At 45.0% G+C, this 12,433-nt stretch overlaps 1 protein-coding gene and 1 long non-coding RNA gene across 13 annotated transcripts in view; one reads left to right on the forward strand and one right to left on the reverse strand.

Moving 5' to 3' along the window:
- The window catches only part of PBX1 (PBX homeobox 1), a 346,007-nt gene that overhangs the window by 201,332 nt on the left and 132,242 nt on the right, over positions 1–12,433 (reverse strand). The gene's annotated exons all lie outside the window — the stretch shown is intronic.
- Positions 357–8,712, forward strand: LOC146403924 (uncharacterized). 2 transcript variants are annotated; one of them, XR_014843950.1, is made up of 2 exons: positions 357–2,196; positions 3,283–6,855. It is a non-coding gene; the product is annotated as an uncharacterized LOC146403924 (long non-coding RNA). The 2 variants fall into 2 exon arrangements; XR_014843949.1 differs by having other exon boundaries at positions 2,048–2,196; positions 3,270–8,712.

Raw genomic sequence — 12,433 nt, forward strand, 5'->3', positions numbered from 1 at the left:
TCCCTTTCTGCTGGGCTTTTTTATTCTATGTTATTCTACAAAGGGAGGAAAAATACAGGGGATGGGGGAAAGTGGAAAGCAAGGAAGGGAATTTCCTTCTCATCCAGGAGATCCTCAACAGACCTGGAGGGATACAGTCAGGGCATTTCCCTTCCAGACAAAGACGTGTTCTCCCCCTCTCTCCCACTCCAATCTCCTGACCACCTCCGTTCCCCGTTCACGGGGTTTACAAAAGGACTGGTATTTACTGCACTGCATTCCCTCTCTACCTGCCACCGTAAAAGCAAAGCCACAGAGTCGAGCCAGTGTGTGGCACCCCACTCACAGTGTAGGGTGATTCATAAATTCTTGTCATCTTTTTTTGGAGCAAGAGTTCAGGGAGGAGGTACGGACAGTCCATGGGTCTACAAGCTTTGTTCTGCAGGAGGCATCCAGGGAACTAGACTCTAGAAGCCAGGAGCAGGCAGAAAGCCAAGAAAACATCAACTCCTGAGAAAGAATCCGCTCTAGAAAGCTGCCTCGTCTCCATATCCCTAGGGGTTTACCAAACTGTGTGTATTTTCATCTTTTTAAATATACATCACTAAAAACATGTTATCTTTTCTCTAGCTTCTTTAAAAGATATCTAGGAGTTCCCGTTGTGGCACAGCAGAAACGAATCTGACTAAGAACCATGACGTTGTGGGTTCAATCCTTGGCCTCACTCTGTGGGTTGAAGATCCAGCATTGCCATGAGCTGTGGTTTAGGTCACAGATGCGGCTCGGATTCTGCGTGGCTGTGGCTGTGGTGCAGGCCAGCAGCTGTAGCTCCAATCTGACCCCTATCCTGGGAACTGGGAACTTCCATATGCCACAGGTGCAGCCCTAAAAAGCACACACACACACACACACACACACACACACACACACACAAAAGATATCCAGATAGATAGATGGATATTCTTGAACAGAATTCGGTATTCTCTTCGTGACCCAAATCATTTATCATTATGAATGCCAATTATCACCCAGGCCCATTCTAGGTGGGAGTCTGCAAGCCTATTGTATGTAAACTCCATCTGCTGTTTCAATTCTCAAGTCTCCTTTTTATAGTTTTACTGCCTCTCCTGAGTTTCCTCTTCTGGGTAGGTGGTACAGTGCTAGAGTTGACGTGGCTGTGGTACCAGATCATAGAAGCCAAACCTGACCTTGATGGATGGGCTACGGGACCTCGTTTCTGATCCCCTCTCGACTGTGTCCTCACCTGTAAAATGGAGACACTCAGGTTTCCTGGCTCCTGGAGTGGTTGTGAGGATTACCTGTGCTCAGGTCTGTGAGTGTCTGAGACATTGTCTACAAGTAGTGAGTGGTCAGGAAATATCAGTCATTACCATGCACTTAGGCTGGAAGGGGCAGAAACCAGAGCACCCTTCAGTTAGCATCATGTTTGGGGTTCTGGCTGGTGGCCTCCAAGTGCTCAGATGGATGTGACTGAGCCTTTACTGGGTCAATTGGGGGCCTTCTGTGCCAATGTCCCCATGGCTTCAGATGGGTGAGGCTGCTACTTCACTGAGTGCTGAATGGTGGGGTGTAACTGCAGCCAGACTCATTCAGGCTCAGGAAAGAATGAGCAGACAAAAGACAAAACGAGAAAAACAAGGCACAGCCTTTCACTGAACACATCGAATTCCGCCTATTCAGCCACGCAGAGCTGTTTCTCCAAGAAAAGGAGTAAGAGGTGCTACTACATATGAAATCACCTCGCTAAGTATGAAATGCCCAGTGCATGACTATTTTTACTAACAAGTCCATTATTATTACTCAAGTTTCTAGGCAAGAGCGGTTAAAACCACTTTTTTGTTGTTGGTTTGTGTTTTTTAAATTATTCTTAAGGTAAAGTTGATTTATAATGTTTTATTAGTTTCATGTGTATAAGCAAAGTGATTCAGTTACATATCTATTTTTTCAGATTATTACAAGATATTGTATATTGTTCCCTATGCTATATAGTAGGGCCTTCTTGTTTATCTGTTTTGTATATAGCAGTGTGTATCTATTAATTATACACTTTTTTTTTTTTTTTTTTTTGCTTTTTAGGGCTATACCCACAGCACATGGAAGATCCCAGCCTAGGGGTAGAATCAGAGCTCTAGCAGCCGGCCTACACCACAGCCACAGAAACACCAGATCCAAGTCATGTCTGTGACCTACACTACAGTTCACAGCAACACTGGATCCTTAGCCCACTAAGTGGGACCAGGGATTGAACCCGTAGCCTCATGGACACTAATCCGGCTCATTTACAATGAGCCACAACAGGAACTCCTAATTCCACACTTTTAAAGCTAAAGGCATTGAGAGGTGGGAGTCTCTCTTCCCCTCTCTGCTGCTACCCAAGGTGTCATGGAATTTCTTTTTTCCATCTCAGAGGTGGCAGAATGGAGAACAGAACAGACTTGGGGCCCAAGCCTCCTGAGACTGACTGGGTAGCCCGGGGAGTCACTCATGTCCACCTCAGTTGCCCAGCCCTGCTCCCCTCCAAGGGGAGGTCAGGCTCCAGTACGCCTCAGCTTCAGAACAAGGCCTGCATTCGAGCAGAAGGGGCCAATGTAAGAAGAAAGTTAAGACCAAATGGGATACAGCATGTCTGATACCCGGAGGCAAGGAGGAACTGATTCCCCGAGACTTCAATTCTTGTCTAGTTCAATTCTAAACATCACGAACAACTTCCTGAGCAAAGATCACTTCTGCTTTTATGACGTTTGTGGACTGGGGGGCAGGTGGTGATGTAAGGACCCTCATCAGACAAATTGATATTATTTCATTAGTTGCAATGATCAAATTTTATTAGTGCTATTCCTAGTACTCCTTGACACTTTAATCTTTCTATTTTGGTGACCAAAAGGCAAAGGTGATCTCATGGCGCCAAAGTTGTCCCCCTGGGGAAAAGAGGGAGCCTTTCCTATAATTTCTTTCCCACAAATTAACACTGAGATGCTTATGTGTAAAGAAGGCATTGGAGGGGAAATACACAGGTAAGCAGAGCTCCTTCATTCCACAGTTTCTAAATGAGACGTTCCCATCATGGCTCAGAGGAAATGAATGTGACTAGTACCCGTGAGGACACAGGTTCGATCCATGACCCCGTTCAGTTGGTTAAGAATCCCATGTTGCTGGGAGTTCCCGTCATGGCGCAGCGGAAACCAATCCAACTAGGAACCATGAGGTTGCGGGTTCGATCCTTGGCTTAGTGGGTTAAGGATCCGGTGTTGCTGTGAGCTGTGGTGTAGGTCACAGGCATAGCTTGGATCTGGCGTGGCTGTAGTTGTGGCTGTGGTGTAGGCCGGCAGCTGTAGCTCTGATTTGACCCCTAGCCTGAGAACCTCCCTGTGCCGCAGGTGCAGCCCTAAAAAGACACACACACCCAAAAAAGTTTCTAATTGAGTGAAGGGAGAGGGACTTAGGAACAAATGACTAAAATTAAAGGTCGAAAAAATGTTTGGAAATGATAAAATACAGGGTAATAAGAGCTACAGGTACTCTGTCAGGAGTGAGTAATCTGAATGGGGGTCTTTAGGAGAGCTTCCAGGTTTTCACAGAAAGAGTGATATTTGGGAAGCTACAGAGCTTTCTTTCAGTCATGAAGGGCTCAGCTGTCAGAGTCATTCAACCTGGGTTCAAATCCCTACTCTGCCAATTCCTACCTGGGTCATTTAGGGCAAGTTATTTAAACCTCTAAGCTCAGTTTACTGGATGATACAATGGGGACAATGAGAGTATAGATATTACGGGTTTGCAGGAAGGATTAAAAGAAATAATGAATGTAAATAACACAGTGTCTGAGACATAATCCCTCAGCTAAGATTCCCTATTATTATGATTATGATTATCCATCCCCAGATCCGAGGAAGTAAGTGATATTATGATCTCCACTTTCAGTACTGAAAAAAACAGACACAAGACAAATTAGGTAACCTGCCCAATATCACATGGTAGAGGGAGGATCCAGGACATAAATTTGGGTCAGTCTGACTCCAAAGTCCTAGTTCTTTCTTACCCACTCTATTTTATCCTGATCTATAACATACTGTGGCTCCTTCCAGAAAGAAGGTCCCGGAAACTAGAGCCTCAGAATCACCTGAAAATAAAGCACAATTCTAGGAGCTCATGCTTTGTCTCTGGGGAGACAAAGCCAAATGAAAGTCAGAGACAAAGCCCATGAGAAATTAACAGTTATAATACAGAAGCAATCACAATGGTCTATGAAACTGAAAGACGGAGCACAATCTGTAACGGACAAAACTTAGCCAGCACCCAAATTCCCTCCCTTTCCTAATTTCTTTGTTCTCATTGATGCCAAACCCATCCTCCCAGGTAACCAGATCAGAAAACCTATAAACAGAGACATAAAGACGCAGAGATGAACAACATCTCAGAGGCTAGTTTAAACTCAGGCACAAGGCAGCAGACGCCTCTATGGTAACCCTGGCAAAGCCTCGTTTCTGACAGTTATACGCTTAAGTGGGCATCTGTGGCCACACCCTCTGGCTAGTTGGGGACAATTATAATTCTTAAATAGTTTTAAACTGTACCAGGCCATCTCCCATCTCAAACATTTTGTGGAATCCAAATTAAGAAATGAATTGAATGATTCAGTCATCCTTGAGCCATACCTTTCCTTCAAACTCCTTCAAACCATCTGTATAGTCATCCAGCTCTGTGAATCTTCCTTGCAAAACAGACTGATTCTTCAGTTCCCTGGTGGCCTAGCAGGTTAAGGATCCGGCGTTGTCACCGCTGTGGCTCAGGCCACTGTTATGGTGTAGGTTCCATATGCCACAAGCACAAAACAAAAAACAAAACAAAACAAAAAAAAACAACCGGTCTGATCCTTTTCCCATTTACTCAGACCTCTGGTCCTTTTGTCTCCTTCTGAAATCCCTGTAATTTGATTTCTCTCCAGTCTAGTACATTCTGCCCATTGTTACCAGAGGAAAGTTCCTAAATCTGGTGTCAGCATGTCATCCATGTTCAAGTAACCACTAGGTCTCCATTTCTTATCATCTACCTAACCCTTCAGCTAGACATCAGTGCCACACGATCAATGACAACCACCCAGGCCTCACTCTGTCTATCCTCTTCCCCATACTTTCTCCAATTTGGCCTAAAGGATCCTTGCAGAAGACAGTCCCACAAACGGACCACGCACATAGAAACTTAGGTTTCATGGAACATGTCTAGGGCCGTGGAAGCACACAGGGATAAGCTAGGACTCACTCCTCAAACTCCCTGTCTGGGGTTTTCTCTAGTCCATCAAGATATGACACGATGCTAAAGTTGCGCAACTCTGTGGAATGTTGGGATCAGCAGGTGACAGTATCCATCTGACTCCCTGGCTCAAACAATGAATGATTACGCAGCACCTTCTCTATGCCCAAGCCTGTCCTAAGACATTGGGAGAAGAATATAGAAAGATATTGACCTCAAAGTGCTTATAGTCCAATGGGAAAATAAACATGTGAAAAATTGAATAACATGCAAAAAATCAAATGACAAAGACTAAGTCACATAAGTCCCTTAAAGGGATAGACAAGGCAAAGTGAACACAAAGAAGAAAGAACACCTAAGACTGGCTAAGAGTACTCGGGCAAGGTCTCTTGGAGGATCTGCATGATTAGCAGTGGTTTACTATGAGGATGGAAGGTACAGGAATTCCTAACAGAGGAGACGATCTCCAAAGTGTAAGAAAGAAAAAAGCGGCAGGTTTTAGGTATTTGTAGCCTATGATGAGAGAGAAGAAAATGGTAGGAAATAGCCCTGGCAAATAGACAAGGGCTAGATCATATGGTTAAGGTTACACCAAGGAATCTGGGGTTCATCCTTCAGACTTCGGCCTTGTGTGTGTTATACGTACACATTCAACGACAATCAGACTTGAGGCATGCTCCAGAGGGTGTGCCACAGAAACTCACAATTCCCAGCAGGCTATAAAGCTACATCTTCCCTTCCACTCAAGAAAGCATATGGGACTTCAAGTGAGTGAAAGTGACATTTTTATGGTGATAATTTGAATTAGTTTAAAATTTTAAATAATTTGCAAACCTCAGGTCCTCGACTATTATTAATATCGAAATTACTTGTGACATATTTCACAACCAATCATGGTACAATAGTTTTGAGATTCAGGACTACAGCTTTTGACATTGGGGCTGCCAGTGAAGAATTCTCAATGGGGGTATGGCAAGCAGGGTTGCATGTTAAGAGTGTCATGGTGGGCCTTAGAAAGGACAGAGAGTGAGAAGATACTGGGAGCAGATCAATCAGCTAGAAGGTCGGTATAGCTGTCTGGGTGAGAGACAGTAGGGACTGATGTAGGACTGTGGCTGATGGGGAGGAGAAATGATACAGGATATAGTTGGGGTGCATCTGTTTATCTTTGTTTTCCCTCACTGGGCACCAAGGCTGGCATAAAGTGTTCAATAAATATTTACTCTTAGAATAAAGGCATATTGGTTAAAGATCAGATGGGGAAGCCTGGGAGGCTTTAATAAAAGAGTCTGAGACAAAGAGGAGGTTTCTGGATGGAGCAGATCAAAGAAAGAAGGAATACAGGACAAAGATTTGATGTGCACAGGGCGATTGAGGAGGGCAGCCTTGAATGCGCAGAGTTTGAGGATCTTGTTAAACACAGATGTAGAGATGCTTGAGGGCAGTTATACGTACAGATCTGAAATCCCCAGAATCAATCTGGGTGGAAAATACAGGTTTTAGGAGCTCCCACTGTGGCACAATGGGATTGTCAATGTCTTGGGAGTGCTGGGATGCAGGTTCGATCCCTGGCCCGGGCACAGTGGGTTAAGGATCTGGCATTGCTGCAGCTGCAGCTTAGGTCACAGCTGCAGTTTGGATCTGATCCTTGGCCCAGGAGCTCCATAGGCCACGGGGCAGCCAAAAATGGCAAAAAAAAAAAAGGAAAGGAAATATTGGTTTTCAATTTACCACTATTCAATAAATATTTACTGGCTATTTGCCTTGGTTCCTTGGTTCAGGCATTGTGCTGTTCAAGTGGGATGCAGAGGATGGCAAGAAAGATAAGACCCCTGTCCTCAGTGGGATTACAAGCAGATATATTTGTGAGCCATGAGTACTGAGGTGATAAATGAAGTCATGGGAAAAGGTGGGGAATATTTTAGTGATGAGTCAAGAGAGAGGCACCATTGAAGTTAACTTTTAACCCCACCAAGGAGCTATGAAGCAAATCAGGACAACATGGAAACCAAGAGAGGCAAGAGTTTCATCATAGAAAGGTCACTGGCATGAAATACAGCAAGAGTCTGCAACTGAAGACTGTAGAATGGATTTGTTAACTAGGAGATCTCATGACCTGGAGAGGCAGAAAACTCACCTCAGAAGCAAACTTTCTAGAAGTTACCTGAAGTGAGAAATCTTAGAATCAATAGACAGTGGGGCTGGTAAAGTCTGGAACAGTCCTACTGGAAGCTTCATGAAGGTGGGACCCCGATCGGGAGATGCAGGAAATACAGTGGACAATTTTAGACAAAGTCAAAAAAGAACATGGCCCAAAAAAAGGGCTGGCCTTGGAGAACACTGTCCTAACTCTTCTGCAGGGCAAACAGGGGCACGAGACACCTCGGATTAGCAACAGGTTGCTAAAAGGAAGGTATCATGGAGTTCAGGGCAGATCACCCACCTGGAGTCTATGGACAGCCCCCTTCTTCACCGGCTAGGAGATGCTCAAGAAAAGGACTTGCTCTCACCTAGCCGGGCCTGGAAAGCAAAAGTACATGAAAGCTGCAACAAAAGGGCACAAACACGAAGTGAGCACCTTTGACAATAGCTGATGGCACAGCTTTCCCACTGTTCTGCTCAGTGAGGCAGCCCTACGTAGAGGTCAAGGACAAAGAGTGGAAGGTGGGTGGGGGGAGAGAAGGGAGCTCTTCTAAGCAACTTTGGTAGAGTTAACATCTTCAGAGTAAAGCAGACGCCTGTCTGAAGGATGCCATACCCGTCACACACTTTGCCTTCAAAAACATAAGCCACACTTTACTAAATTGATAAGACCAACAACTTGTGGAATTTTTCAGTGCCAGACTTGCATGCAGGTTCTTCCAGATATTACAGTAATGGTAATACCTCCCTGATTCCTCCAGAGGCACGCAGGGAACAGGAGGCCCACCCTAAGGACTAGGTTAAAGCTACCTGTTTGACACAGCCTTCCTTCCTCCAGAGTGAGCCTGAACTGCAAAGACACCTATTCTTGCAGCTCCAAGGAAGAACTTACTGGGTGAATAAACCTGCCATGTTCCAGTGGCAGTGGAGAGTGTCTCTAACCCCACATCCCCTCCCCTTCTGCAGAGACCTCAGTACACACACAGTTACGTGCACAAAGAGGTTCCAGGGAAAGCCCTAGTCAAAGGCACCCCTCTGGGAATAAGCACAATTGGGCCAAAGCTCACAGATGATGTGCTATGGTGGAAAAGAACCCAATCTGGGTTGTGACTTCATGCTACAATTGACTCACTCTGTGACTCTGGGTAAATTACTTAACCTCTCTGGGCCTTGATTTCCCTATGTGAACTTAGAACATAACAAAAAACTCTCCCCTATACACACATATACACACACGGTTGCTGTGAAAATTGGATAAGCTCCCTGAAAAAGTCTTTTGATTTTAATCTTCTTTTTAAATAGCTAACACTTACAATATAGAAACACATCCACAGTGTAGACATTATGGTTCCCATATACTCTTGAGTCTCAATCCCACCCTTTCCTCCATCCCTCCCATCCTCCATCCCATATCTGGCCTCTACAGGTAACCATATTTATCCCTTTCTTGTTTATCATTCCAGTGTTTTTGGAAAGGTTGTTTGAAGGACAAAGTGTTCTATAAATCAGTGATCATTACTGTAATGGGAAAGCAGCCTGGCAGGGGTAGGATGGGAGAGAGGGTTGTATTATCTTTAAGGGGCCCCATAGCCTCCAAGAAAACCTGCCTCAGTATTACCATAATCATACTGACCCCTGTCATTCATTCATTTATTCATCCGTTCAGCTCACATTTGTTGTGTCTGCTATACTCAAGGTCCTGGGCTAAGCATAGTTCTAGGAATTCTAACAAAGATCAATAAGTACATCTATGGGACCTTTGAGGTCATATCATCCTCATTTACACTTACCCTCACCCTCATGCTATTTTTCTGCCTGAGTCTGAACTGATCATGGTCAGTGACCATATACCATATAAAGTTTAATATTTCCCACTGTGGTGTGATGTACATATAGTTGATGTTCAAAGAGACCTGCAGAACTTGAGCTGGTCATGGGCAAGAAGTCCAATTGGATGGTGAAGCAAGAGTCAGGCAGGTAGTCCTGGGGTCCAGCAGCCTTTCTATCAGCCTCCGAGGAAATCCAAGATGGTCTGCAGGCCCTGGGGTGGGCTCTGGACTGGGGGCTGCTTTAGCCTCAGGTGTGGCTATGTGAGACTGAGAGAGGAGGTCTCCAGGTTCTTACTCGGCTAGAAGTGACAGAGCAGGAAAAGCAAAAGGAAGGGAGCTTAGAACAGCTTACAACATGGGGAAAATGATCAAGGAGAGAAAATGAGTCCTCAGAAGGAACAGCTATGGGCCAGCTGTTCTCTAGGGTGAACTGTGTTGGGTCAGGACAAGGTATTCCAGCAACAATTGCCCCTGCCTCCCTCAGAGAGTCAAAACACTTCCTTTATTTTTTTTTAAGATGTAAAACTCTTGATCACTTTATAGCACTTTCTGAAGCGGCCCTTCAGAACACTCTGCATTCTTCAGGATTCCTCCTTGTTTTGCCACCATGTGATTTTGTGACCTTGAACTATAATATTATGTGGCTCTCTGCATCTCTACTGCTTCATCTGTAAAATGGGGATGACAATTTCTGTTCTACCTGTACTGTCAGGCACTGATGGGAATCAAATGGGTTAACATATGTTGAATCCAGGTGGGCTATAAAAACATACCCTATTACCAGTATTAGAATAAGAATGAGCTCTGAACCGGAGGCGGGGATGTGGGGGGTGTTATTTTTAAATGAGAAATTTTCAAGGTAAGGACCAACTAATCAGACACACAGCGGTCATTTCAGTCATTCTTTTTCTTTCCTTTTCTGATCTTCCAACCCTGGGAAGACCTTTCTGGCCTTTTCTCTCAGCAAGCCTGACAACCACTTCCAAAAAAATATAACATGAATGCACGTTTAGAGTCCTTTATATTGCATGTATTCCATCTGTCTGTCTGAGATGTCTTCTTTCCTGGAGACCCACAGCCCCCTCCCCTTCCAGCCCCCCCCACCCCCCCGGGCCAGCATCCAATGTGGTGGAGATGATAATGGATAATGCAAACCTGCGGCCTGCAGACACCACAGAGCACGAGAGCGCAGAGGGGAGGCCGAGGAGGAGCCGGTCAGGATGCATGTAATCAGAAGGGTTATCTAATGCTAGTTTCATTCTAATTGAGTCAGTACCATATGTCACCCTGCAATAACATCGCAAGCAGCATGCAACTGAATACATATTTAATTCACATAATGGGTACAGCAGTAGAAGTAATCAAGGCAGTTTGCCATAAGCCATAAAGAAATGTAGCTTGTTCCTATCAAGAAACATTTGGCACTTAGGGAGAGAACTGTAGCACCAGCAAGAGGGGAACTGCATCAAAGCTCAAGGGGGGCGGGGGATGGGTGTGGGGAGCAGGGGCAGGGGGAGGAAGAGGAGAGAGGGAGGAAGTGATGAAGGAATGAAAACACCCAAGACAGGAAAGCCAGAACCTCGATCCACGGAGAACAAAAATCAATGAAGGCATATGATCGGCGGATTGCTGGCCATCTCAATATAATTAACAGTAATGGATTTATTGGCAGAAGCTTAATGATTTAACGCTAAATGTGCCCCAGAATTTCCTGCACTGTCATGGGTCCTTCTCATTCCATCCGGGCCCACCCCACATCCCAGAAAATGGATATAGCTGTGGAGGGTTAAAAAAGAATTCTTTTTTTTCACCTCTCTTCATCTGGATTGGCATCTGACAGAAACCTGCTCGCCCATTCCCTTCATTTCCTCCCTCAAGGAGATGATTAATACGGCTGGGCAATGCTCATCAATATCTTTGGACAGATCAACTGGAGTTTTCATTAAACCCATATTAATGTCCTAGATACACAGCTGTGGACAGGTTATTCTTAAAAAAAAAAAGAAAGAAAGAAAGAATGAAAGAAAGAGAAAAGAAAGAAAGAAAAAAGAAACCTTCACTTCGTTAACTATTTGCCTGGAATTAACAGGAAACCTGGCCCCTTCCCTCATTAGGGCTTCTTCCGCCAACATGTTTTGATGTATATTTCATGAGGATAAACAAACATTCATTTTACTTTGGGAAGGTGTTTGCTGTAATGTATTGTCAGCGTAGCCAGCAATGAGGGGACATTAATTTCAATTCTGGTGTTTAAACACTTTGGCGAGTCCCAATTACTCATTCCCCAGTTCGATATCAGGAGCCCCGGAGGAAGGTCGCCGGCCCTCCAGGCGTCCACAGTGCCAGCGGAAGAGGCGGCTCCACCCTCCTGCCGGCCGGCTCTTCTCAGAGCGGACTGTTGCCCACCATTCCTCGGACAGAGGGCGACAAAAAGGGCCACTACTTCAGCCTGCACTCCTGAGACCTTTAGGAAAAGCTGTGTGCTAACAAGAGTTTGGAATGGAAATTAAACTCTATTTTTTCTTGGCTTAAATCTAAGGATGCCAACCATTTTATGGAGAAGAGCAAAGCCTTATAATCCAGCAAGGTAAATCCTGAGAGACAAATGGACATATGGAAATGAGGTCTTGTGTCATTGATGAAGACTTTAAAAATGGATGTGGGGAGTTCCTGTCATGGCGCAGTGGTTAACGAATCCGACTAGGAACCATGAGGTTGCAGGTTCGATCCCTGGCCTTGCTCAGTGGGTTAACGATCCGGCGTTGCCCTGAGCTGTGGTGTAGGTTGCAGATGCGGCTCGGATCCCACATTGCTGTGGCTCTGGTGTAGGCCAGTGGCCACAGCTCCGATTAGACCCCTAGCCTGGGAACCTCCATATGCCACGGGAGCAGCCCTAGAAAAGGCAAAAAGACAAAAAAAGAAAAAAAAAAAAAAAAAGATGTGGGAAAGGTCATAGCCCTGGTACAATGGGGTGAAGGGGGGGCGGTTCATGGCAGCAGCAGCGGCAGCCTTTCCATCTGCAGAGGATCAGGGATGGAGATCTCGAGATCACGTGGGAAAACGTGTGGATAAGTTGTGCAAACCTAGAGCACTAAACAACTAATCAGTGATTATTACTCATTCATATCCCCATTTCTGTTTGCACTTGCAACTTGAGCTAAAAGTTCTTTAGCCACACACCAAACCTCTCTTTCAAGCTGTTATTGATCTGTATC

The sequence above is a fragment of the Sus scrofa genome, chromosome 4 (assembly GCF_054392235.1).
Source record: "Sus scrofa isolate SSC_HxYL_T2T_F1_AM1 chromosome 4, Sscrofa_HxYL_maternal_Yorkshire_Landrace_v2.0, whole genome shotgun sequence".
NCBI classification, from domain to species: Eukaryota; Metazoa; Chordata; class Mammalia; order Artiodactyla; family Suidae; genus Sus; species Sus scrofa.